Source organism: Trachypithecus francoisi, unplaced genomic scaffold (genome assembly GCF_009764315.1).
Source record: "Trachypithecus francoisi isolate TF-2019V2 unplaced genomic scaffold, Tfra_2.0 Contig00295, whole genome shotgun sequence".
In the NCBI taxonomy this organism is placed as follows: Eukaryota; Metazoa; Chordata; class Mammalia; order Primates; family Cercopithecidae; genus Trachypithecus; species Trachypithecus francoisi.
The window spans coordinates 80,502-105,594 of NW_022680551.1; the positions used below are offsets into that span (position 1 = coordinate 80,502).

General features: G+C 39.3%; 1 pseudogene; it reads left to right on the top strand.

Moving 5' to 3' along the window:
* The first annotated feature begins 15,804 nt into the window (after positions 1 to 15,804).
* On the top strand, positions 15,805 to 15,975 carry LOC117083172 (annotated as a pseudogene).
* The last annotated feature ends 9,118 nt before the right edge of the window (positions 15,976 to 25,093 follow it).

The window sequence follows — 25,093 nt, forward strand, 5'->3', positions numbered from 1 at the left end:
GGAGTGCAGTGGCGTGATCTCAGTTCACTGCAACCTCCACCTCCCATATTCAAGCAATTCTCCCTGCCTCAGCCTCCTGAGTAGCTGGGATTACAGGCTCCCACTACTACACCCAGCTAATTTTTGTATTTTCAGTAGAAACAGGATTTCACCATGTTGGCCAGGCTGGTCTTGAACTCCTGACCTCAGGTGATCTGCTCACTTCAGCCTCCCAAATTGCTGGGATTACAGGCATGAGCCACCACACTCAGCCTCTCTCTCTCTCTTTTTTTTTTCTGAGATGGAATCTCACTCTATCTCCCAGGTGGACTGCAATGGCACAATCTCAGTTCACTGCAACCTCTTTCTCCCAGATTCAAGTGATTGTCCTGACTCAGCCTCTGGAGCAGCTGGGCTTTTAGGTCTGCCACCACAACAGGCTAATGTTTGCATTTTTAGAAGAGAGGGGTTTTGCAATGTTGGCCAGTCTGGTCTCCAACTACTGACCTCAGGTGATCCACCTGCCTTTGGCTCCCAAAGTGCTGGGATTACAAACGTGAGCCATCACACCCAGGCTTCTCTTTTTTTTTTAAGTATTAATAGTATTTTTGATTGGCAAATAAGAGTTGTATAAATGTATGGGGTAAAATGTGGTTTTAACATGTGCATATCATATAATATGATTAAGTCAAGTTTTATAACATACCTATCACCTCACTTATTAATCATTTCTTATGATACATTTGAAATTTAGTTTTTTAAAAAATATAGTACTTTATAATTTACTATCATCATCCTGCTGTGCAGTAGATCTCAAAACTACTTATCCTGCCTTTTTGAAACTTTGTACCATTTGATAAACAACTTCCTATTTACTTCCCACCACACCTAACCTCTCATAACCATTAGTTCATTTTCTACTTTTTTGAGTTAAACTTTATTAGATTCTACAAATAAATAAGATCATGCAGTATTTGTCTTTTTGTGTCAGGCTTTTTTCATCTAGTATAATGTCTTCAAAATTTAACTAGATTGTTTTAAATGATGGGATTTATACATTGTTATGGTTAACTAGTGTTCCATGGTGTATCTATATCAAAACTTTAAAAAATTAAATGTATGTATATTAATTGATAACTAATATTAATTTAGTATTTTTATAAATATATATTTATCCCTTGGTTAAAAAACTAATGTGTTATGAGAAAATATTTCTCTGTTAAAGCATGTATCATTGTAATTTAGCATATAAATATTTTGTTAATTATAGCTTATTTGTACCAAGCACTAACCATAACATTGTATGTGTTAATAAATTTAATTATGACAGTAGTTCAATAACATAAGTATATTAATAATCTTTATTTCACAGTGGAAGAAACAGAGACACTGAGAGAAATGACTCACTCACAATAGCAGAGACCATATAAAATATAGGCAACTTTGTCTCCAGAGATAACTCTTTTGAGTACAACCATAAAAATCTTTCAAACGGATAAGACAAAATTACTTTCAACACTTACTTTTCATAAAAACTAATACAAATTGAATAATTGGATACATTTTCATTGTTACATGTGTGTAAATGTATAAAATGGTACATAAAATAGAAATAATTTAAGCTAAAGATGTTAATAATTATTATGAATAAAATGGAAAGATAGTCAATTATTATTTTTAGATGATATCTTTGTTTACTTAGATAACAAAAGAAACTACAAGACTACTTTAAATGTCTATTCAGGTGGGTAGGCAAAATTCCAAGATGATCACCTGGTTTTTCAGTCTGTTGCACACCTGCTGTGTAATCTTCACCTCTGAAGTGTAAAAAACAAGTGTCTCACTGCGGTGGAAAATTACTTATGAAATTAGGTTACTAATGTGTTGACTCTGTGTTCATCAATAGGAGATAATCCTGATTGGACTAAACTTAATCAGACGTGCCTTTAAGAGAAAAACACACGTGATAGAAAAACACCCCTGCTGACCTGGAAGTAAGTGACTTCTAGGTCGATCAATCTGTAAACTGCTTATGGTGACCCCATGGCGGGAAATCTATTTGTATATTGCCAGAAGTCCTGCCTTTCATATGATGTTTCCAGTAGGAAGAGAAAAAGGATACCATGACAGGTTAAAAAAAAAGGGGGGGGGTCTCTTTTATGGAAAAAATAATCACCTCCAATCTGGGAAAGCTTAATATAAACAGAGGAGACCACAACATGAGCACATCAATGAGAGGAAAAAGGCAACCTGGTTGAAAGGCTCACTGACATGATGGAGCAACGTTTACTAAGTCATAGCAAATGATTAGCCTCTGGGATAGCAATAGCCTGCCAGGAAGTCTACACTCTTTCTTATACTGATTAAATGAGCATATCTGCACCATTCGGAAGGCCCAGTTTTACCCTACACATTACAGAAATAACATGAAGACCAGTGGGTAACCTCCTAGAATTAAGCTGATTGTGAAAAAGAATATCTTATTGTTTGTTTTCACAACTGAAAAACCTTGAAAACATGATGAATTTATACAAAAAATTTATTAATACAGGTGTTTATAACAATAAATGCTAATTTTAGAAGATTCTACTATATTGTCATACAATACTGAACTTTAAACACCTTAATATGAATGTGTCTTGAATTCATGAACAGTTAGGCAGATAGTTTCTCTTAGATTAACATGATAAAATAGCAATTAGAGAAAACATTTAGAATGGAATAAAATTTATCAAAACCACATTTTTTCAATGGCTTGGCATAATTGTCATACTTTTTGAAATGGCTAGATTACTAACAAGAAGCAAAGACAAAATTGTGGCTTTGCCAAATGATTAAGTTCTTGACCACTTAAAATCTAAAATTCTGGCTAATGGATTTAGGTGACTTCTTAGGGTTACAAGGCAATACAAGAATTTTGATAGGCAGGAAAATGCATTTTATATACGCACATTGCTCTTCTCTGATTTGCTTTAACATTAAAAGATTGAAGATTGCAAATCTACTCTCAATTTAGAGTAAATTAATAAAAAGTTTTGTATTTTAGTCAAGCAAATAATTGTATAAAACTAATAGGTAACAAAATGATGTCATTAACTGACAAAAAAAAAATAGTATGCCTAGATTTGATAAGTATCTAGCCACGCAAATGACAGCTCAATTAAGTCAACATTCTAATAGGTGCATGTGGAAAGCATTTATGTGCAACGTGGTGAACTTCTGCTCAGCGCCTTTTTTTTTTTTTTTTTTGAAAAGCAATATTATTTATCTACAGTGGGCTTTAGAAGTACAACTCATGTCAAGACATGTATTTATTATTATCCTTTGGTATATAACCCTAGGTATTTTTTATCTGGAATATGAAGCCAAAATACCAACTTTTAGAAACTGATGTTTATTTTCAAACAACTTTATTTCCATGCTGCTTAAGAGCCTGTGCAAAAGCAGCTTAGGGCCATCCAGTGGTTGCTCCTGCCCATTCAGTGGTCTGAGCAGTGAGAGCTGCAGACCAGTCTTCCATTGCAGGCTGAGTGCTTCTGTCTTCAGTAGGGAACTGCTGGATAGGCACAGAGGGCACCTGCATGCCTTCAGACCAGTCTGCAACCTCAGGCTGAGTAGCAGTGAACTCAGGAGCTGGAGAAGTCCATTCACCCTGAAATTTCTCCTTGGTCACAGCCTTTTCAGCAGCAGCCTGCTTTTTTTTTTTGAGATGGAGTATTTCACTGTCACCCAGGCTGTAGTGCAGGGGCACAATCTTGGCTCACTGCAAGCTTCCGGGACCACACCATTATCCTGCCTCAGCTTCCTGAGTAGCTGGGACTATAGGCACCTGCCACCACGCCCAGCTAATTTTTTGTATTTTTCGCAGAGTAAAATCTCCTCCTTCAGATTTTAGGTTTCACCATACTAGCCAGGATGGTCTTGATCTCCTGACCTCGTGATCCACCTGCTTCGGCCTCCCAAAGTGCTGGGATTACAGGCATGCACCACTGCACCCAGCGCTGCTCTTCTTTTTTAATCTTGAAAAGCTAAAATGTTAATTAATATTCAGCAGGACAGAAATTAACCTCATGAACTGAACTAATAGGATACTGGAGTGATCTTTCTGACATTTTCCTTAAAATATTGTTAAACCTTTGTTTTGGTTTTCAAAATCAAAGAAACTTTTCTTTTGAGTGATTGACAGCTTATAACAATTTACTTCCATGAACAAAATTTGAAGCACACTTGTTTCTCTCTACTTGATTTTCTCCAGAATTTGGAAACCATCTGTGAGTATTCTTAAGTTATGTCAGTATAATTATTTGCATAAGTGCATAAGAATATGTTTTCTATTTCTTTTCTTTTTCTTTTTCTTTTTCTTTTTCTTTTTTTTTTTTTCAGATGGAGTCTCACTCTGTCACCCAGGCTGTAGTGCAGTGGCGTGATCTCGGCTCACTGCAACCTCCGCCCCCCGGGTTCCAGTGATTCTCCTGGCTCAGCCTCCTGAGTAGCTGGGATTACAGGTGCCCACCATCACACCTCGCTAATTTTTCTTTATTTTTAGTGGAGATGGGGTTTCACCATCTTGGCCAGGCTGGTCTCGAACTCCTGACCTTGTGATCCACGAGCCTCAGCCTCCCAAAGTGCTGGGATCACAGGCATGAACCACCATGCCCAGTCTAAGAATCTGTTTTCTTTTGTGACGTTACATAGTTGGAAAACCTGGTTTTTTACCAAGGCTTTGACTGGAATGTGCTTTCTTTTAAGGAATCAAACTTGACTTGTGAAACCAATGAATCTCTTGGAAACTGGCCTCATATTTTGTGTACACAGTCCCAGTACAGGGTTTCTGATCTGTGGTGAGTAAAGAATGTCACTTTCTAGAAGGCCAGGTAGCCCAAGTTATCTTAGAACCTCTAGAAGAGAGAAATTCATCAACTCACAGGTATTTGATGGTATGAATCCATGGCTGGGCTTAGCTGTAAAAAGGTCTTATCTCAGATTCCCTCTACAAAACAAAGTTCCATCAAAGTCAGTTTAAAAGGCCTGTGTAACAAATAATTATACTTGCTGCACTGTATGCAAATAACTAAGCCAAGTATAATAAAGCAAACCAGTCCTATCATGATTTGTCTTCTAATAAAAATGGGAAACTGGAGAGAGAAAATTGTTTCAAAACCTATAACATGCCTGTTGTTAAATTCTAGTCTTGCCTAATGTTTTTCAATTTTTGTTATTTTCTGCAGTTTAAATTAAATTCTAATTTTTCTGGCTACAAGTTTCCAAAATAAGCTGTTTTTCTTAAAGCCCTATGAACTGAAAACTAAATGTTTCAGCAGGTGCTGCCTCTAAGTCCCCGGATCATCACAGGAGGAAATCTCTTCACTGCTAGCACTGACTATTAATAACTGAGTATGCCCAGAATCCCTCTCCCCCGCAAGTAATGAGTCCAGAGAGCGCAGGATAATTCAGAGTATCTGTTAAAGGAATCAACTCCTGTATACATCACATGTAAGTCAAAGCCTGGAAAGATGAGGAAGCAAACCCTGATAGTCCAAAGGAATGTCCTAAATATCAACGTAAAGACATAGGAAATCTTAAGCTGAAAATCATAAAAAAATAAGTAACTGAGTGAGAACTACTCATCTTAGTCTCACCCCTACTTCACCGAATACTTTTTGTCATTCCTACTTCAAATATTAATGAAGCAGAAATTTTAAAAAATAGCAATAATTACTGCATTTATTCACTCCAAGAAAAGTAAAAGCTAAATCTCAGAATGTGGCAAGGCAAGGATTAAAAAGAAAAAGAACAAATTTGCCTCTGACTAGCAAGCTCGCTTCAAGAACAGTTAGAAGATAACGCTGTCTGAATAGCCAGGGCCAAAGCAATGGGCTCCAGACACCCCCTCACGCCCTTCCAGAGCAAGGTTGAAGGGGAAAAAAGAAAGACACATTCTTTTACTGTTACTCTTTTCCCAGGCTTCTTAACATTATTATGTTTTACAACTGTCTGTCTTTAGCCAGTTCTTGTTTTTCTTTCAATGCAGCTACAAGGCCACTGGCTATGCAAGGTCACAAGTTTCGTTATGCTGTAGATTACGTGACCTGTCACTGTATAATGAACTGCTTTTGTGTTGCTTCTGTAAGGCCGCTTATAAAAACCCCACTTTGTCTTTGTTCAATGCTCAGCTTTTTGGATTTGAGTCCACTGAGCCAGTGCATACCTAAAATAAACAACAATCCTCCGTATTCCATATTGGTCTCTCCATTCCTCAGTTTATGACAACATTAAAACTTATTAATGAAAATTATTATTATTATTTTCTTTTGAGATGGAGTTTCATTCTTGCTGCCCAGGCTGGAGTGCAATATCATGATCTCAGCTTATCACAACCTCCACCTCCCAGATTCAAGGGGGTTTCTCCATGTTGGTCAGTCTGGTCTCGAACTCCCTACCTCAGGTGATCCACCCACCTCAGCCTCCCAAAGTGCTGGGATTACAGACATGAGTCATTGTGCCTGGCCATGAAAATTATTTACTATGCCACCTTGTGCAAATTGCTTTACTCTATTATTTGCAGTATGACTACATGCTGTAGCACCCTCAGGGTGGAATATTGGACAGAGAATATAAATTACCATAGCATTTTGCTTAATTATTATCCTCATAGCAGGAATAATGGTTACTAACAGAAAACAACACAAGGGTCTTACCAAACATGTGCCTCTGCCTCTCATTAGGTATCGAATGTTGTTTCTATCTCAACCAATCTTGCCTAGTAAGAGATGCTGCTGAAAACTTAAAGGACCAAAAAGCTAAGGGAATACCAAAACAACCAAATAGAGTCTTGGTTTGGGAACAAAATCATAGCATGGGTCATCCACTTCCTGGGCCCCCTCCTAATATTATGCCTAGGACTCATGTTCTTACCCTGCCTAATTAACCTTTTTCAAAGATTTTTAACTGACAGGATCATGGCCATTTGACAGACAACTACCCAAAAACATCTACAGACAGCATTACTCCTGCAGTCTATCTGAGACTTGAAAACTTCTGGTCCCCTTGTCAGCAAGAAGTAGCCGGAAAGAACATACTGCTCCTCACCTTTTTTATAACTATGGGGTCTGGATTGACAGAGTAGGAGCATCATCATTTTGGACAAGTACTGCCATTTTTCACCTTGATCAAAATCAGCCTAATGGTTAAGGTCAGCATGACTATGAACCACAAATAACATCTCTGACCAGATAAACTCCAAATCCCTCTCTAACCAGAAACAGGCCAGCCCTGAGATAACCTCCTCTCTGGCTAGAGAGATATCAGCCCCAAAATAACCTCCCCTCTGACCAGAGACATTCTAACCTTGCCATAAACTTCTCCCCTACACAGAAACACTGCAAGCGTGTGATAAGCTCTCACCTTGAACCCTTAAATAATATTAGTCTGTAAGAGAAAGTGCTCCTGACCAAAATCAGCCAGAAACTGCTCTCAGGTTTATTTATCCAAAATAGACCTGTCTTTGACTGTTGAGAGGCTTTTCATGCTTCTTTCCTCTTTCTTTAACTTTTACAGTGACTAATATAAATTACTAAAATAGATTAAGAACTTTTTTTTTGTACAACATATAATCCTGAGAAGACAATGAAAACTTTATGTACATTTCTGCAACTGAAGGGCCATCTAAACATTTATACAGAAACATTTAGTTAATTGTCACTATTTTGTTTTTGTTTTTTATTTTGAGATAGAGTCTTGCTCTGTCGCCCAGGCTAGAGTGCAGTGGTGCAATCTCAGCTCACTGCAACCTCTGCATCCCAGGTTCTAGCGATTCTCCTGTCTCAGCTTCCTCAGTAGCTGAGATTACTAGTGCATGCTACCATTCCAGCTAATTTTTGTATTTTTAGTAGAGGCAGGATTTCACCATCTTGGCCAGTCTGGTCTTGAACTCCTGACCTCAGCTGATCCACCCACCTTGGCCTCCCAAAATGCTGGGATTACAGGCATTAGCCACCGTACCTGGTCAATTGTTAAAAGCTTTCTCATGCAAGAAGTTTGGTGTTACAACAGTAGCTAAAAGGATATTAGAAAATTCATTTTCCTCATGGAACATTTCTGAAAACATCTCATAGGGTAAAGATACTTATTTCACTAGACAAGTCATAAAACTGTTAAATAAGGCATTATAGATACAATATTATTGAACAAAACTAAATTGACTGGATTGCCTTTGTGGTTGCAGATTGATGACAATCAGATCTATTAAGAGTGGAAAAAATGTGTTGACCTTTATAAAATAGTAATTGGAAGACATATAAATGTAATAATAGAACCTCATGTATCTTCTGCTACTGAAGTCTAATATTACTAAATGCAGCAAGTCTCTAATTCATTATGACAAAGTATATTTTCACAAGGTAAATAAAGTTTTGGTTTGCTTTTTTTTTTTTTTTTTTTTTTTTTTTTTTTACAGTCTCACTCTCTCACCCAGGTGCAGTGGCATGATCTGGACTAACTGCATCTTCCACCTCCCAGTTCAAGGATTCTCATTCCTCAGCCTCCAGAGTAGCTGGGATTACATTCATGCACCACCACTCCTGTCTATTTTTTGTATTTTTAGTAGAGACACAGTTTCACCATGTTGGCCAGGCTAGGCTGGATTCAAACTCCTGGCCTCCAGTGATCCACCCAACTTGGCCACCAAAAGTGCAGGGATTCTAATCATGAGCCACTACACTGGACCAAGAAAGTTTTTAATAGTCGACTTACTGAGGATAGTAAAACTTTTTATAATCTGAAACCAAGAGATTGAGTCTACTTGCCACCTACACTGCAGCAAGACTGTGGGCCCTTGAATTTTGGGTCTACAACCTCACAACTCAGAAGAACTCCTCTAAACTCTTGCAATTGTATACCCTTTGGAGATCTTAAGGCAAAGCTAACCAGAGAAGTTTCTCCTCAAAAACAAATGGCAACTTTGATTTAGATAGCTTTTTTTTTTACAAGATCAAAAATGAAGACATCTCTGCTATTATGGTACTCTTAGTTGACAAGTTTTTTTTTTTTTTCTTATGGCTCCACAAACAACAGATATCAAAAAGAAATCTCTTCTGTGCACTCATGGGGGTATTCTTTTATATGTAGAGAATTTTGAAGCCAACCTTATACATGAGGTTTCTTGCCCACATTAAGAAAGAAATTTTAATGGGGCATTTGCTGCCTCATAATATCAGAAACAGAATATTGGTCTACTGCTCTTAACCTATTTCATAACTTAAAGAGAACTTCTTCAGAATAGGTTAAAGAACATTGCCAAGAGGCCATTCGACTTCTAAATGGGCATTATGTGTTAGGTTCCACCCCCTACCCCACATGGAGTAGAGCAAATGAGGCAATGATTAGAAATGTATTTTCCATAATGAGCTCTATAGCAGATTTTACTGTAATGGCTATGGCAGTTACTAATACTTGTAGTTGCACATGCAGAAATACATCAGGTACTATATTGATTAAATTGCAGAGGAATAATAAACAAGCTGCCTTGTTGAAAAGAGTAGAACATTTATCTAACTATTTGATCTATTTAGTTTTAGTTGGTTTGTTCATGGGGACCCTGGTTAAAAAGCATACTTCAAACTCTTGGTGTTATCCTCTTTATAGTAAAAATAGTAGATTGTCACTGAACTCTATTCTCTCAAAAGTTACAAGTGTTTGAATGCATTCATCTGTAGAATGTCAAATGGTCTCTGTTTAACACGAATGAAAAAACTCAAAGACATATACGACCATGAGGACACCATAACCTATGAATGACATGATACAAAAAAAAACAAAAAACAAAAAAAAACCCCTCAAAATAATGAAAACTGAGAGTGGCATTAAGGCCCTGAATTTTGGTCACACTCTTACCTATACAAGAACTTAACCAAAATGGGGAACAGGGAAGATATTTTAAATAAAATTATTGGAGGCCATCATTCTGAACTAAGCTTGTGCACTAGGCACAAACAGAGCAAACCAAAATGGAGTCATTCATGCTAAATGTGATGTAATCAAATGTAAAATTTAAGAAAATAGATAGATTCTAAAAGAGGCCAAGTTTTGTTTTCTTCTGTAAACAACAGATTTACAAGGTGGTCCCCTCTATTGGAATTCTTTTAAAAACTAATAACTTGAAGTCATTGTTTCCACTTAAAAAAAAAACCCACATTTCTGCTATTTCACAGTGAAATTTGAGACTAAATAAGTACATTTTTTATGGTGACAGAGAAATATCAATGTCTAAAGTTTAGATCTGTCTCTCAAAATTGAGAAAATAACCAAAAAGAAAAAATGTTAAATTAATTATAGCCTAATACTGCCCCCTTTCATGTTTAATTTTGGTCAATAGGTCATTTTGTACATAGTAAACTAAAAGCAAACTGTATATATAAATAGATTGTAACCCATTCTTGTACCTGTCAGGCTTTTGAGCCCAAGCTAAGCCATCATAACCCCCGTGATCTGCACTTATATATCTAGGTGGCCTGCAGCAACTGAAGAACCATAAAAGATGACATTCCACCATTGTGATTTGTTCCTGCCCCACCCCAAATAATCAATCAACCTTGTGACATTCCTCCCCTGGACAATGAGTCTCATGATCTCCCAACCCTGTACCTTGTTACCACCGTCAGTGCTCACAAGAAATAGCCACCTTTAAATGTAATTTTCCACTGCCTACCCAAATCCTATAAAACTGCCCCACCCCATCTCACTTTGCTGACTCTTTTCAGACTCAGCCCACTTGTTCCCAAGTTAAATAAACAGCCCTTCTACTAACACAAAACTTGTTGGTGGATTCTCTTCACATAAACTCATGTGCCATTTGATGTTGAAGACCCAGGACAGGGGATTCCTTTGAGACACCGGTCCCCTGTCCTCAGCCTCACTCCATGAGGAGTTCCACCCACTACCTTAGGTCCTCAGACCAGCCCAAGGAACATTTCACCGATTTTAAATCAGGTAAGAGGCCTCTTTTTATTGTCTTCTCCAACCTCTCTCACTATCCCTCCACCCTTCAATCTCTCCCTTCCTTAATTTCAGTTCCTTTCCCTTTCTGGTAGAGACAGAGGAGACATGTTTTATCTGCGAACTCAAAACACCAGTGCCAGTCATGGATTTGGAAAGACATTCTTCCTTTGGTGTCTAATTACTGTGGGGATGCCTGCCTGATTATTCACCCACATTTCAGAGGTGTCTGATCACTGTGGGGATACCTGCCTTGATCCTTCACCTAGGTGGCAAGTACCACCTCCCCTGAGTGGCAAGTACCACCCCATCCCCATGTCTCTACCCTCTCTTTTCTCTAAACTTACCTTTTTACTATGGGCAACGTTCTCCCTCTGTTCCTCCTTCTTCTCCTTACCCTGTGTTCTAAAACACTTAAAACCTCTTCAACTCTCACCTGACCTAAAACCTAAGAATCTGATTTTGCTCTGCAACACTTCTTGGCCCCAATGCAAACTTGACAATAGTTCTAAATGGCCACAAAATGGCACTTTTGATTTCTTCATCTTACAAGATCTGCAAAATTTTGTCCAAAAATGGGCAAATGGCCAGATGCAGTAGCTCACGCCAGTAATCCCAGGACTTTGGGAGACCGAGGTGGGGGAATCATCTGAGGTCAGGAGTTTGAGACCAGCCTGGCCAACATGGTGAAACCCCATCTCTACTAAAAACACAAAAATTAGCCAGGCATGGTGGCATGTGCCTGTAATCCTAGCTACTAGGGGAGCTGAGGCAGGAGGATTGCTTGAATCTGGGAGGCAGAAGTTGCAGTGAGCCAAGATTGTGCCACTGCACTCCAGCCTGGGCAAAAGAGTGGGACTCTGTCTCAAAAAAAAAAGAAAAAGGAAGGAAGGAAGAAAGGAAGGAAGGAAGAAAGGAAAGAAAGAAAGAAAGAAAGAAAGAAAGAAAGAAAGAAAGAAAGAAAGAAAGAAAGAAAGAAAAAAGAAGAAAGAAAAAAGAAGAAAGAAAAAGAAAGAAAGAAAGAAAGAAGAAGAAGAAAAAGAAAGAAAGAGAAAGAAAGAAAGAAAAAGAAAGAAAGAAAGAAAGAAAAAAGAAAGAAAGGAAAGAAAGAAAGAAAGAAAAAAGAAAGAAAGAAAGAAAGAAAGAAAGAAAGAAAGAAAGAAGAAAAAGAAAGAAAGAAATGGGCAAATGGTTTGAGGTGCCTGACGTCCAGGCATTCATTTACACATTGGTCCCTCCCTAGTCTCTGCTCCAAATGCAACTTGTCCCAAATCTTTCTCCCTTCTCTCCTGTCCCTTCAGTCTCCACCCCAAGTCCTTTGAACCCTCCCTTTCTATGGACCCATCTAACCTCTCCCCTCCTCCCCAGGCTGCTCCTCACCAGGTCAAGCCAGGTCCCATTCTTCCTCAGCCTCCACTCCCCAACCCTGTAATCCTTCTATCACCTCCCCTCCTCACAACCAGTCAGGCTTACAGTTTTGTTCTGTGACTAGCCCTCCCCCACCTGCCCAACAATTTCCTCTTAGAGAGGTGGCTGGAACTCAAGGTATAGTCAAGGTTAACGCTCCTTTTTCTTTGTCCAACTTCTCTCAAATCAGTTAGCATTTAGGCTCTTTTTCATCAAATATAAAAACCCAGCCCAGTCCATGGCATTTTTGGCAGGAACCCTGAGATGTTTTACTGCCTTGGACCCTGAAGGGCCAGAAGGCCATCTTATTCTCAATATGCATTTTATTACTCAGTCCACTCCTGACATTAGAAAGAAATTCCAAAAGCTAGATTCCAGCCCTCAAACCCCACAACGGGCTTAGTTAACCTCACCTTCAAAGTGCACAATAATAGAGAAGAGGCAGCCAAGTGGTAATGTATTTCTGAGTTGCAATTACTTGCCTCCACTGTGAGAGTAACCCCAACCACATCTCCAGCACAGAAGAACTTCAGAATGCCTAAGCCACAGTGGTCAGGCATTCCTATAGGACCTCCTCCCTCAGGATCTTGCTTCAAGTGCCGAAAATCTGGCCACTGGGCCAAGGAATGCCTACAGCCCAGGATTCCTCCTAAGCCATGTCCCATCTGTGTGGGACCCCACTGGAAATCAGACTGTTCAACTTGCCTGGCAGCCACTCCCAGTGTCCCTGGAACTCTGGCCCAAGGCTCTCTGAATCCTTCACAGATCTTCTTGGCTTAGTGGCTGAAGACTGACACTGCCCAATCACCTCAGAAGCCTCCTGGACCATCACAGTCACTTTGGGTAACTCTTACAGTGGAGGGTAAGTCTATCTCCTTCTTAATCAATATGGAGCCTACCCATTCCACATTACCTTCTTTTCAACAGTCTGTTTCCCTTGCCTCCATAACTGTGGTGAGTATTGATGGCCAGCCTGCTAGATTCCTCAAAACTCCCCAACTCTGGTGCCAACTTGGACAGCATTCTTTTTTTTTTTTTTTTTTTAATATCATTGGCTTTATTTATTGTTTGATAGCTTTTTACTTTGCTTGAACTTTGCTGCATTTTTTTCCTCTCCTTGTCTCACCCACTAGGTTGCCCCTTCTCACTCTTTCCTGAGCTAAGGAAGTATATATTGACTTCCAGTCTGAGAAACCTTTTAAATGTAGACAGGACATTTGAAGAATAATCACAATGGTATTTTATTTAATACTTTCACAGCCAGTGAAATCTGTGAATTTTCCTAAGTAATCAATCACTAGCTTAGGTTAGAAGGAATTTACAAAGCTTTACATAAAAGTTCTAAGCCATGAGAGTGAGTATGCAGTGCTCAGGATTGAACAAATCCAAATTCAATTCTGTTAATAAGTATCCTGGTGATTTGTGGTCAGTTACATAACCTCTCTGGCTAAATCATTGCTTTCTTCTTCTACAGAATGAGTGGGTTGGACTTGATATTTAAAACCTCTTCCAGGTTTTATATTATATCTTATATAAGCATTGACCCTCCTTGTAAACTGAAGTAATGTCTTTCCCATGTGTTCATTTCAGGTATTTCGATTCACTTCCTTTCTAAAATAAGGTACTTGCTTTGTTGGTATTAGAATGAATTAAATCCAGATTTTACAGGCTAATGGGACCAGAAACCAGAAATCAGGAAGAATCAAAAGTCTCAGAAGATGCTCAAATTAATATGAAAAATGCTGTGGTTACCCACAGTCATGGAAGGCTTTGGATGAACAACCAAAGAGTCAATACTTACAGGATTTGGAATTTCTGCTATTCCAAATATGTTTTCCATAATAAATTTGTTATGTCAAGGAATTATACTTCACACTTTTTTCCTTTTTTTTTTTTTTATTATACTTTAAGTTCTAGAGTACATGTGCACAACATGCAGGTTTGTTACATTTGTATACATGTGCCATGTTTGTATGCTGCATCCTTTAACTCGTCAGTTACATTAGGTATATCTCCTAATGCTATCCCACCCCCTCCCCCCTCCCTACAATAGGATTCAGTGTGTGATGTTCCCCTTCCTGTGTCCACGTGATCTCATTGTTCCATTCCCACCTATGAGTGAGAACATACGTTGTTTGGTTTTCTGTTCTTGCGATAGTTTGCTGAGAATGATGGTTTCCAGCTGCATCCATGTCCCTGCAAAGGACGCAAACTCATCCTTTTTTATGGCTGCACAGTATTCCATGGTGTATATGTGCCACATTTTCTTAATCCAGTCTCTCACCAATGGACATTTGGGTTGATTCCAAGTCTTTGCTATTGTGAATAGTGCCACAATAAACATACGTGTGCATGCGTCTTTATAGCAGCATGATTTATAATCCTTTGGGTATATCCCAGTAATGGGATGGCTGGGTCAAATGATATTTCTAGTTCTAGATGCTTGAGGAATCGCCATTGATTTCCCACAATGGTTGAACTAGTTTACAGTCCCACCAACAGTGTAAAAGTGTTCCTATCCTGATTTCTTAATGATTGCCATTCTAACTGGTGTGAGATGGTATCTCATTGTGGTTTTGATTTGCATTTCTCTGATGGTGAGAGATGATGAGCAATTTTCCACGGTCTGTTGGCTGTATAAATGTCTTCTTTTGAGAAGTGTCTGTTCATATCCTTTGCCCACTTTTGGATGGGGTTGTTTGTTTTATTCTTGTAAATTTGATTGAGTTCTTTGTAGGTGCTGGATATTAGCCCTTTGTCTGATGAGTAGATTGCAAAAATTTTCTCCCATTCTGTAGGTTTCCTGTTTACTCTGATGGTAGTTTCTTTTGCTGTGCAGAAGCTTTTTAGTTTAGCTAGATCCCATTTGTCAATTTTGGCTTTTGTTGCTGTTGCTTTTGGTGTTTTAGACATGAAGTCCTTGCCCATGCCTATGTCCTGAATGGTATTCCCTAGGTTTTCTTCTAGGCTTTTTATGGTTTTAGGTTTAACATTCAAGTCTCTAATCCATCTTGAATTAATTTTCATATAAGGAATAAGGAAAGGATCCAGTTTCAGCTTTCTACTTATGGCTATCCAATTTTCCCAGCACCATTTATTAAATAGGGAATCCTTTCCCCATTTCTTGTTTTTGTCAGGTTTCTCAAAGGTCAGATGGCTGTAGATGTGTGGTATTATTTCTGAGGGCTCTGTTCTGTTCCATTGATGTATATCTCTGTTTTGGTACCAGTACCATGCTGTTTTGGTTACTGTAGCCTTGTAGTATAGTTTGAAGTCAGTTAGTGTGATGCCTCCAGCTTTGTTCTTTTTGCTTAGGATTGTCTTGTCACCGCAACCAGTCTAGACAGGTTTACCACATTGTTTATGGTTTTTTTATATAAGATTATATGATCCTTTTCTTTACCTCATTGAACTCCTGAGAGCAAGATGGGTCACCAGCAGCTGCACGGGAGCCACCCATGAAAATTAGGCCACAGTTCTCACTCTTATCACATCTGTTCAAACCGGCATGGTCTGATCTGGAAATATGGCCTCCATATGTGCCACCAGTGTTTCTGTCAGTACGTGAAGGATATCAGTTTCATTAAGTTGTACTAAATGATCTTCCTTTAAAGGATTATCCAAAGCATCTACTCAATGAAAAACCATAATAGTTCCCTGTACATAAAATACACATTTGAAAGGAAAAAAAAGATTATATGATCTACAACTTTTAACTTATTCATCTTTGATTTCTTTTATTTTTTCTTTTTTTTCTGAGACAAAGACTCACTCCTGTCCCCAGGCTGGAGTGCACTGGCATAATCTCCGCTCACTGCAACCTCCACCTCCCGTGTTCAAGTGATTCTACTGCTTCAGTTTCCTGAGTAGATGGGATTACAGGTGCCTGCCACCATGCTCAGCTAATTGTTTTGTATTTTTAGTAGAAATGGGGTTTCACCATGCTTAGCCAGGCTGGTCTCAAACTTCTGACTTCAGGTGATCCGTCTGCCTCACCCTCCCAAGGTGCTGGGATTACAGGCATGAGCCACCACGCCTGGCCTCATCTTCAATTTCAATTGCTCTTTTTTATTCTTGGCTGGGCATGGTGGCTCACGCCTGTAATCCCAGAACTTTGGAAGGCCAAGGCAGGCAGATCCTGAGGTCAGGAGATCAAGACCACCCTGACTAACACAGTGAAACCCGTCTCTACTAAAAATACAAAAATAAAAAAAAATAGCCTGGCGCGGTGGTGGGCGCCTGTAGTACCAGCTACTTGGGAGGCTGAGGCAGGAGAATGGTGTGAACTTGGGAGGTGGAGCTTACAGTGAGCTGAGATCATACCACTGCACTCCAGCCAGGGTGACAGACAGAGATTAAATCTAAAAAAAAAAAAAAAAAAAGAGAGAGACATTGTAGCCAACAAATAGATGCAATGAATATATTTTGATTAAAAACATAATATTTTAAAAGGAGTAATTATTTTTTATTCAATGAATCTTTGATATAGTCACTTTAAATTCTTAGGTGTTAAGCCTATAAATGTTCAATGGCTTAGATAATGTCTTACACTGCATATCCTACATGCTAATCACTGTGACTGTCAGATTCTCTTTTGTTCATAGCGTTTTTTAATATAATATTTTGTTTTTCTTATTAAATGCATTTTTCTCTCATGCCTAAATATTGATAAAAATACAAAGGATTGGTTTGCATCATTTATTAATTCCAAATTCAAATAGCAGTTTTGCTTTTTTTCTTTGTATTCAGTAACTCATTTGTTTCACACAGTAAACATGAGAATTAAGTAACACAATTATAATTATATTCTCATGCTAACAATGGAGAAACATTTGAGTTATTTTTTAATAGTGCTAAAGTCTTATTTTATATTTTTATTACAGATTGTTTCATGTCAAGTAACAAGAATATGAATTTTAATAAATAGTATGAAATTAGAAAATATGATAGTCACAGATTACAGAAGTACACTGAAGAAATAGATTCTATTAAGAGGTGTACATTTATATATACACACACTTTTTATTATATCTACAATAAAATGGAGTATATTAATAGCCATATAACAAGTAAAGTAAAAAGGTTACTTAAAATGTTTTTACATCAAAAGCTCAGTGTCAAGTTGCTTAAATTTTACATTTTACTAACACTTAATGAAAAGCTGATACCAATTTCCCCCAAAACTGTCAGCAATAGAAGAGGTAACATTTCCCAATTCATCTATTAGCCAGGATTACCATGATCCCAAACCAGACAAAAGAATCAGAATAATGAAGACTATGGAACAATGTTCCATATAAATGTAGATGCAGAAATTTTCAAAAACACTAGAAAATTAAATCTAGCAACATATGAAAATGAGTACATACCATGACCAGGTAATATTTGTTCACAAATTTAGTGTTGGCTTAATATTTAAAAAATCAACTAACACATTACCAAATATTACTTACTGACAAGTTTTGTCCTGGTCGCTTCATCTGTACAGGACCCAAGAAACTGCTCTGCTCTTGCGTCTCTAAGAAACCAGGTGCTTAACCATGAGAACGAGGAGAAAGAAAGCTGAAGGAGCCAGAAGAGGAAGCCAGCTACAGAAAGAGAGGTGACAGGACCTCCAGGCGCAGGATGCTTCAGGCAGGGAGGCAGTCAGGGCTGGCAGCTGCCTGAGTCACAAACGAAAGGAGCAGAAGCTCCAGCTTTTAGTTGTATGGCCATTGCCATGAGCAATGTGAAAAGGACTGACTCTCCAACAAATGGCGCCAGATAACTTAATGTTTAAATTAAAAAAATAAAAATAAAAGCCTTGGGGCTGGGCCCAATGGCTCATGCCTGTAATCCTTGCACTTTGGGAGGCCGAGGTGGGTGGATCACTGGAGATCACGAGTTCAAGACCAGCCTGATCAACATGACAAAAACCTCATCTCTATTAAAAATAGAACATTAGCTGGTCGTGGTGGCACGTACCTGTAATCCTGGCTACTCGGGAGGCTGAGTCAGGAGAATCGCTTGAACCCAGGAGGCAGAAGTTGCAGTGAGCCAAGATCGTGCCACTGCACTCTGGCCTGGGCGACAGAGCAAGACTCTCTCTCAAAACAAAAAACAATATCTTAGACCCTTTTTTTAGTATATTATACAAAAAATGTCTATGTATGCAAAGCAGAAGCTGGAAGTAACATTTGCATACTCATGTTGATAATCTTATTATTCATGAAACCAAAACTTGGAAGCCACTTAAATGATTTTTGATGTATAAATGGATTTTTTTGCTTTTAATTGAGACAGGGTCTCACTCTGTCATCCAAGTTGAAGTGCACTGGTGCCATCTTGACTCACTACAACCTCTGCCTCTGGGATTCAAATGATTCTCCTGTCTCAGCCTCTGGAGTAGCTGGAATTACAAGTGTGTGCCACCACACTTGGACAATTTTTGCATTTTTAGTAGAGACTGGGTTTCTCCATGTTGTCCAGGCTGGTCTGGAACTCCTGACCTCAGGTGATCTGCCCACCTCTGCCTTCCAAAGTGCTGGAATTACAGGCTCGAGCCCCCACACCCAGTCATATAAATGGATTTTTAAAATGGCATATACATTTGATGAAATATAATTATAACTTGTAAAAGGAAATTATGTCACATGCTACAATAAAGATAAATCTTTAGGGCCAGTGTGGTGGCTCACTCCTATAAGTCAAACAGTTTGGGAGGGTGAGGCAAAAAATGTTCTGAGCCCAGGAGTTTATGACTAGCTGGGCAACACACACACACACACACACACACACACACACACACACACAGATAAACCTTTAGGACATTATGTTAAGTGAATTATGCCAGGAACAAAATAACAAAGAGGATATAATTTGAGTTATATGAGATATCTTCAGTAGTCATGTGACACCTTACCTTGTTTTAACCTGAGTGGCTCTCTCCTAGCAGAGAGAGAGCCGGACAGACTCCATTTTAGTTTCTTCACTTGCAACCCCTTTTACCTCCTTCCAGGCATAGCTAGTGTAAAACTGACTGAAAGTACGTCCAGCAACGCACCTGCTGATAAGATATTGAGGCGAGCTGCACCAGCAGCTCCTGGGGACACACTAGGTGGACGGCACCCAAAACCCCTACACTTATCTCTTTCTGATAGTTTAAGTCCCTGCAACTGGAGCTGCTTGTTTTTTTGTAACTGTATTTGTAACCAATTAATTTTTTAAGTTTCTGCCAGTTCTGCTTCTGCAAAAATTGCTTCAGCTAAAATCCCCCTCACCTATTTAGACCACAGTATAAAAACAAAACTAGCCCCTTCCTCAGGTCTGAGAGAATTTTGGGCATTAGCTGCCTCTCAGTCACCGGCTAATAAAAGACTCTTTAACTTGTCTCAAAGTGTGACATTTCTCTATAACTCGCTTAGTTACAGCAGTCAAACTGATAAAAATTGAAAGTAGAATGGTGTTTGTCAACAACTGGGGTAGGGGGTAAAAGGGGAAGTTCTTGCTTAATGGGTTTGAGTTTTGAGTTCTACTTTTGCAAAATGTAAAAATTCTAAAGGTCTGTTGCATAATTTTTTTTTCATACCGAGTCTTGCTGTGTCGCCCAGGCTGGAGTGCAGTAGGGTGATATAGGCTCACTGCAACCTCCACCTCTCGGGTTCAAGAGATTCTCCTGCCTCAGCCTCCTGAGTAGCTGTGATTGCAGGCACCTGCCGCCATGCCCAGCTAATTTTTGTATTGCATAAACATTTTAATACATTTAATACCACTAACTATAAACTTCATGGTCAAATATATGTAATAACACTTTTAAAAGCATAATTATTAAAGGTATACATTTTTAATAGGATTGACCTTGCATCTTCTTTGCTTTATGATTATGTAAAGTATCATGCCAATTTTCTACTCTCTTTCTTTCTTTCCTTCCTTCCTTCCTTCCTTCCTTCTTCCTTCCTTCCTTCCTTCCTTCCTTCCTTCCTTTCTTTCTTTCTCTCTCTCTCTCTTTCTCTCCTCTCTCTCTCTCTCTCCTTTTCTTCCTTCCTTTCTTTCTTTCTTTCAGATGGAGTCTCACTCTGTCCCCCAGGCTGAAGTGCAGGTGGCGTAATCTCGGCTCACTGGAGCCTTTGCCTCTCAGGTTCAAGCAATTATCCTGTCTCAACTTCCAAGTAGTTGGGACTACAGGCGCTTGCCACCATGCCCGGCTAATTTTTGTATTGTTAGTAAGACGGGGTTTCACCATATTGGCCAGGCTGGTCTCGAACTCCTGACCTTGTGATATACCCTCCTCAGCCTCCCAAAGTGTTGGGATTATAGGCATGAGCCACTGCTCCTGGCCATTCTACCTTCTCTTTCTAATCCTACTGAGATTTTCTTAACTCTTTTCTACTCTTCCATAATGAGTAAATTCAGTGCATTTCTCTGAGATTTATTGTTAACGAAATTTTTACTTTTACTTTTTTTTAGGTGAGAGCAAGTTTATTGGGAAAGTAAACAAACAAAATAATTGCTACTCTACAGGCCTACCTTTGATTTTTGTACCTACAAGTTGTTTTTGAAAAGAGATCATTTGAGAAATACTAATAGTAATTGCCTGCTATGCAAGGCTGTGTAAAATCAGTATCCAAAATTACAATTCTTCTTCCAAGTAAAGCTCTAGGAGCCCCTATAATGCTTTCAGTCTAGTGTCAAATCTAAAATTCATTTTCTGCAAAGAGCTGTTCCTTTCACTCAAAAACACAGATACCACACTGAGCAGGCTTGTCTGTACTTATTTGGGAAATGGTTTATTCGTTGTGCCCTAAGTACAATAATTCCTTCCTTCCTTCCTTCCTTCCTCCCTCCCTCTTTCCCTCCCTCCCTCCCTTCCCTCCCTCCCTCCCTCTCTCCTTAGCCACCCCACCCGGCTAAGATTTGTTTCTTGTTCATAGAATTGTTACACAGATTAACTGCATTTTTACTAGTTTTTATCTTTATTCCAAAATCCAGGCTGGTGAAGCAGCCTCTGTCTACATCTTTCTGATTTTCATGGCTTAGAGAAAAGAAGAGGTTGGTGGAGCATGGAGGCTCATGTCTGTAATCCTAGCACTTTGGGAGGCTGAGACAGGCAGATCATGAGGTCAGGAGGTCGAGACCAGCCTGGCCAACATGGTGAAACCCCATCTCTAGTAAAGATACAAAAAATTAGCCAGGCATGGTGGTGGGTGCCTGTAGTTCCAGCTACTCGGAAGGCTGAGGCATGAGAATCGCTTGAACCCGGGAGGTGGAGGTTGCAGTGAGGTGAGATGGCAACATTGCACTCGAGCCTTGGTGACAGGGTGAGACTCCATCTCAAAAAAAAAGCAGTCAACCACACATTGACTCTTAAAATGTATGCTCAGAAGTGACACGCGTTACTTTAGTCTATTTTCACTGACCAAATAAAGTTAAAAGGCCAAGTCTGATCTCTATGGGGTAGGAAAATATAATTCTCTTGGAAGGTCATCAAATATCAGGAAACAATAATACAACTTACCACAAAACCTTCCTACTCAACTAAATATTAAATTATACTACATTCATTCATAAACAAATGAACTTTGAATTTAATACTATTTATTAGTAATAATATTTAATATCTATTGTTTGCTTATTATCTGCTAGAATCAATGATATGTATTTTATTTTTTAATTTTTTTAGATAGGGTCTCACACTTTTAACCAGGCTGGAGGGCAGTGGTGTAATCACAGCTCATGGCAGTCTCAATCTCTTGCTGAAATGATCCTCCCACCTCAGCCTCCTGGGTAGCTGAGACTACAGGTGTGCACCACTTCGCCTGGCTAATGTGTTTTCTGTTTTGTACAGATGGGGTGTAGCTATGTTGCCCAGGATGCTATCCAACTCCTTTGCCCCAGCAGTCTACCCGTCTTGGCCTATCATAGTGCTGGCATAAGCTTCTGTGCCCAGCCAATGATAAATGTTTTTTAGTTTGTTTGTTTTTTGCTTTGTTTTGTTTTGAGACAGAGTCTCACTCTGTGGCTCAGGCTGGAGTTCAGTGGCATGATCTTGGCTCACTGCAACCTCTGCCTCCCAGGTTCAAGCAATTCTTCTGCCTCAGCCTCCCGAGTAGCTGGGACTACGGCACCTGCCACCATACCTGGCTAAGTTTTGTATTTTCAGTAGAGACCAGGTTTCACCATATTGGCCAGGCTGATGTCGAACTCCTGTCCTCCAGTGGTCTGCCTGCCTCGGCCTCCAAAGTGCTGGGATTACAGGCATGAGCCATTACACCTGGCCCATGATAAGTATTTTACATGTGCTATTTCATTTAAATGGAAGAGGCTGGCATAGAATTATCCCTATTTTAAAGATGATACTAGTAAAATTTAGTGATGTTTTGAGTTGCATAAATAATATAAGTAATGAAGTAGAGCTGCCTCAAATCCTTACTAAATTGCCATATGCACACTCATAGTGACAATGTGTCAGTTTATAAATGCACATGAAGTTGTACCCAAAGCTACTGATAATTTCTTTCTTTACTAATTTGGATTATCCTTGGAGCTGCCATGAATAAAATATCCATCTAGAGCCCACAAAAGAGCAGCACACCTGAGAATAAACATGAAAACAATGAAGCAGCCACTTTTAGTGAGCTTGGCAGAACCATGAGTTCAAACTCTATTGACCATACTTCTAAACCATCCAGGGCTCCAGGACAACTAAAACTGTGGCTTCTAATAATGGAGAACCACCTATGACATTTAAGGTGTGACTTTTTAAAACTGAAAAGAACAAATATGATTACTGCTAACATTTTTATTTTGTTTATTTGAATTTGGGGATGAATAAGTAGATGCAAGAGAGGGGAATTACATGTCTTAATAGTCTTCTGAAGTAATAAATAATTTGATTTGGTCTATCAGAAGTCTATTGGCTACTACTAAACAAACCACAGTTAGCCCAGGTTCAAGCAATTCTCCTGCCTCAGCTTCCTGAGTAGCTGGGATTACAAGCATGAGCCATCACTCAAGGCTAATTTTTTTTCTTTTTTCTTTTTTTTTTGAGATGGAGCCTCACTCTCTAGCCCAAGCTGGAGTGTACTAGTGTGATCTTGGCTCACTGCAACCTCCACTTCCTGGGTTCAAGCGATTCTCCTGCCTCAGCCTCTGAGTAGCTGGGACTACAGGTACCTGGCTAATTTTCTGTATTTTTAGTAGAGACGCGGTTTCACCGTGTTGGCCAGGATGGTCTTGATCTTCTGACCTCATGATCTGCCCACCTCGGCTGGCATGAGCCACGGCGCCCAGCAGGCTGGCGCCCAGCAGGAGTGCAACCTGCGCCTCCTGCTTTCAAGCGATTCTCCTGCCTCAGCCTCCCGAGTGGCTGGGATTACAGGTGTGCAACACTCTGCCCAGATACTTTTTTTTTGTATTTTTAGCAGAGACGAGGTTTCACCATGACGGCCAGGATGGTCTCGATCACATGACCTCATCATCCGCCCACCTCGGCCTCCCAAAGTTTTGCAATTACAGGTGAGCCACCGTGCCCAGCTCAACAGCATCATTTTTATCTAAAGCTGTAATTTAGCAAATGCTGTAAGGTGAATAGCTAAATATTATTTACTACAGACCCAAGCAGTCTACTATAGTTTTATTACCCTTTAATACAAATTTATTTCTTGAATGAAATAATTATTCCATTCTATTTTAGTTGAATTTGCTTTGTGTCTGTTGCTAAGTTTTGCTGAAATACTGCCATTTTACTTAAACTTGCCCTGCAAATAGCTTTTTATTTATTTAAAAAACTTCAAAAATACAATATTGTAAACATTACAGCTTGCATTGGTAGTCCCAACTACTCAGCAGGCTGAGGAAGGAGAATCTCTTGAACCCGGGCAGTGGAGGTTGCAGTGAGCTGAGACGGTGCCATTGTACTCCAGCCTGGGCAGCAAGAGTGAGCTCCATCTCAAACTAAAAAAAAGACAGAAAAAGAAAAATGCAGAATTCAATATGCTAAAACAACTTTTTATATCAGATATATACATCATATTGATGGTTGTCTGATATGAATATTAAGTGTTCTGTATTAGATTTTGCAAAATATATACTTTTTTTGCATGAGTGATTAGCAAAAGCTCAACTATTCAAATGGCCATAAAAATGATTTTTTCAAAAATAATATATGATTTTAAAAAGTTTGTGCCAGGCGAGGTGCCTCACACCTCTAATCCCAGCACGTTTAGAGGCCAAGATGGGCTGATCACCTGAGGTCGGGAGTTCAAGACTGGCCTGGCCAACATGGTGAAGCCCTGTCTCTACTAAAAATACAAAAATTAGCCGGGCGCTGTAGCATGCGCTTGTAATTGCAGCTACTCAGGAGACTGAGGCAGCAGAGTTGCTTGAACCCAGGAGGTGGAGGTTGCAGTAAGCCAAGATCGCACCATTGCACTCCAACCTGGGCAACAGAGAGAGACTCCGTCTCAAAAAATAATAATAAATAAATAGCGAGCGAAACACCATCTCAAAAAAATAAAATTAGCATTCTCTGCTTTTTTCTTCTTTGGCTCATTTTTTGTTTGTTTTGAGATGGAATCTCTCTCTGTTACTCAGGCTGGAGTGCAGTGGCACAATCTCAGCTCGTTGCAACCTCCACCTCCCAGGTTCAAGCAATTCTCCTGCCTCGGCCTCCCGAGTAGCTGGGATTACAGTCGTGCGCCACCACGCCCGGCTAATTTTTGTATTTTTAGTAGAGACG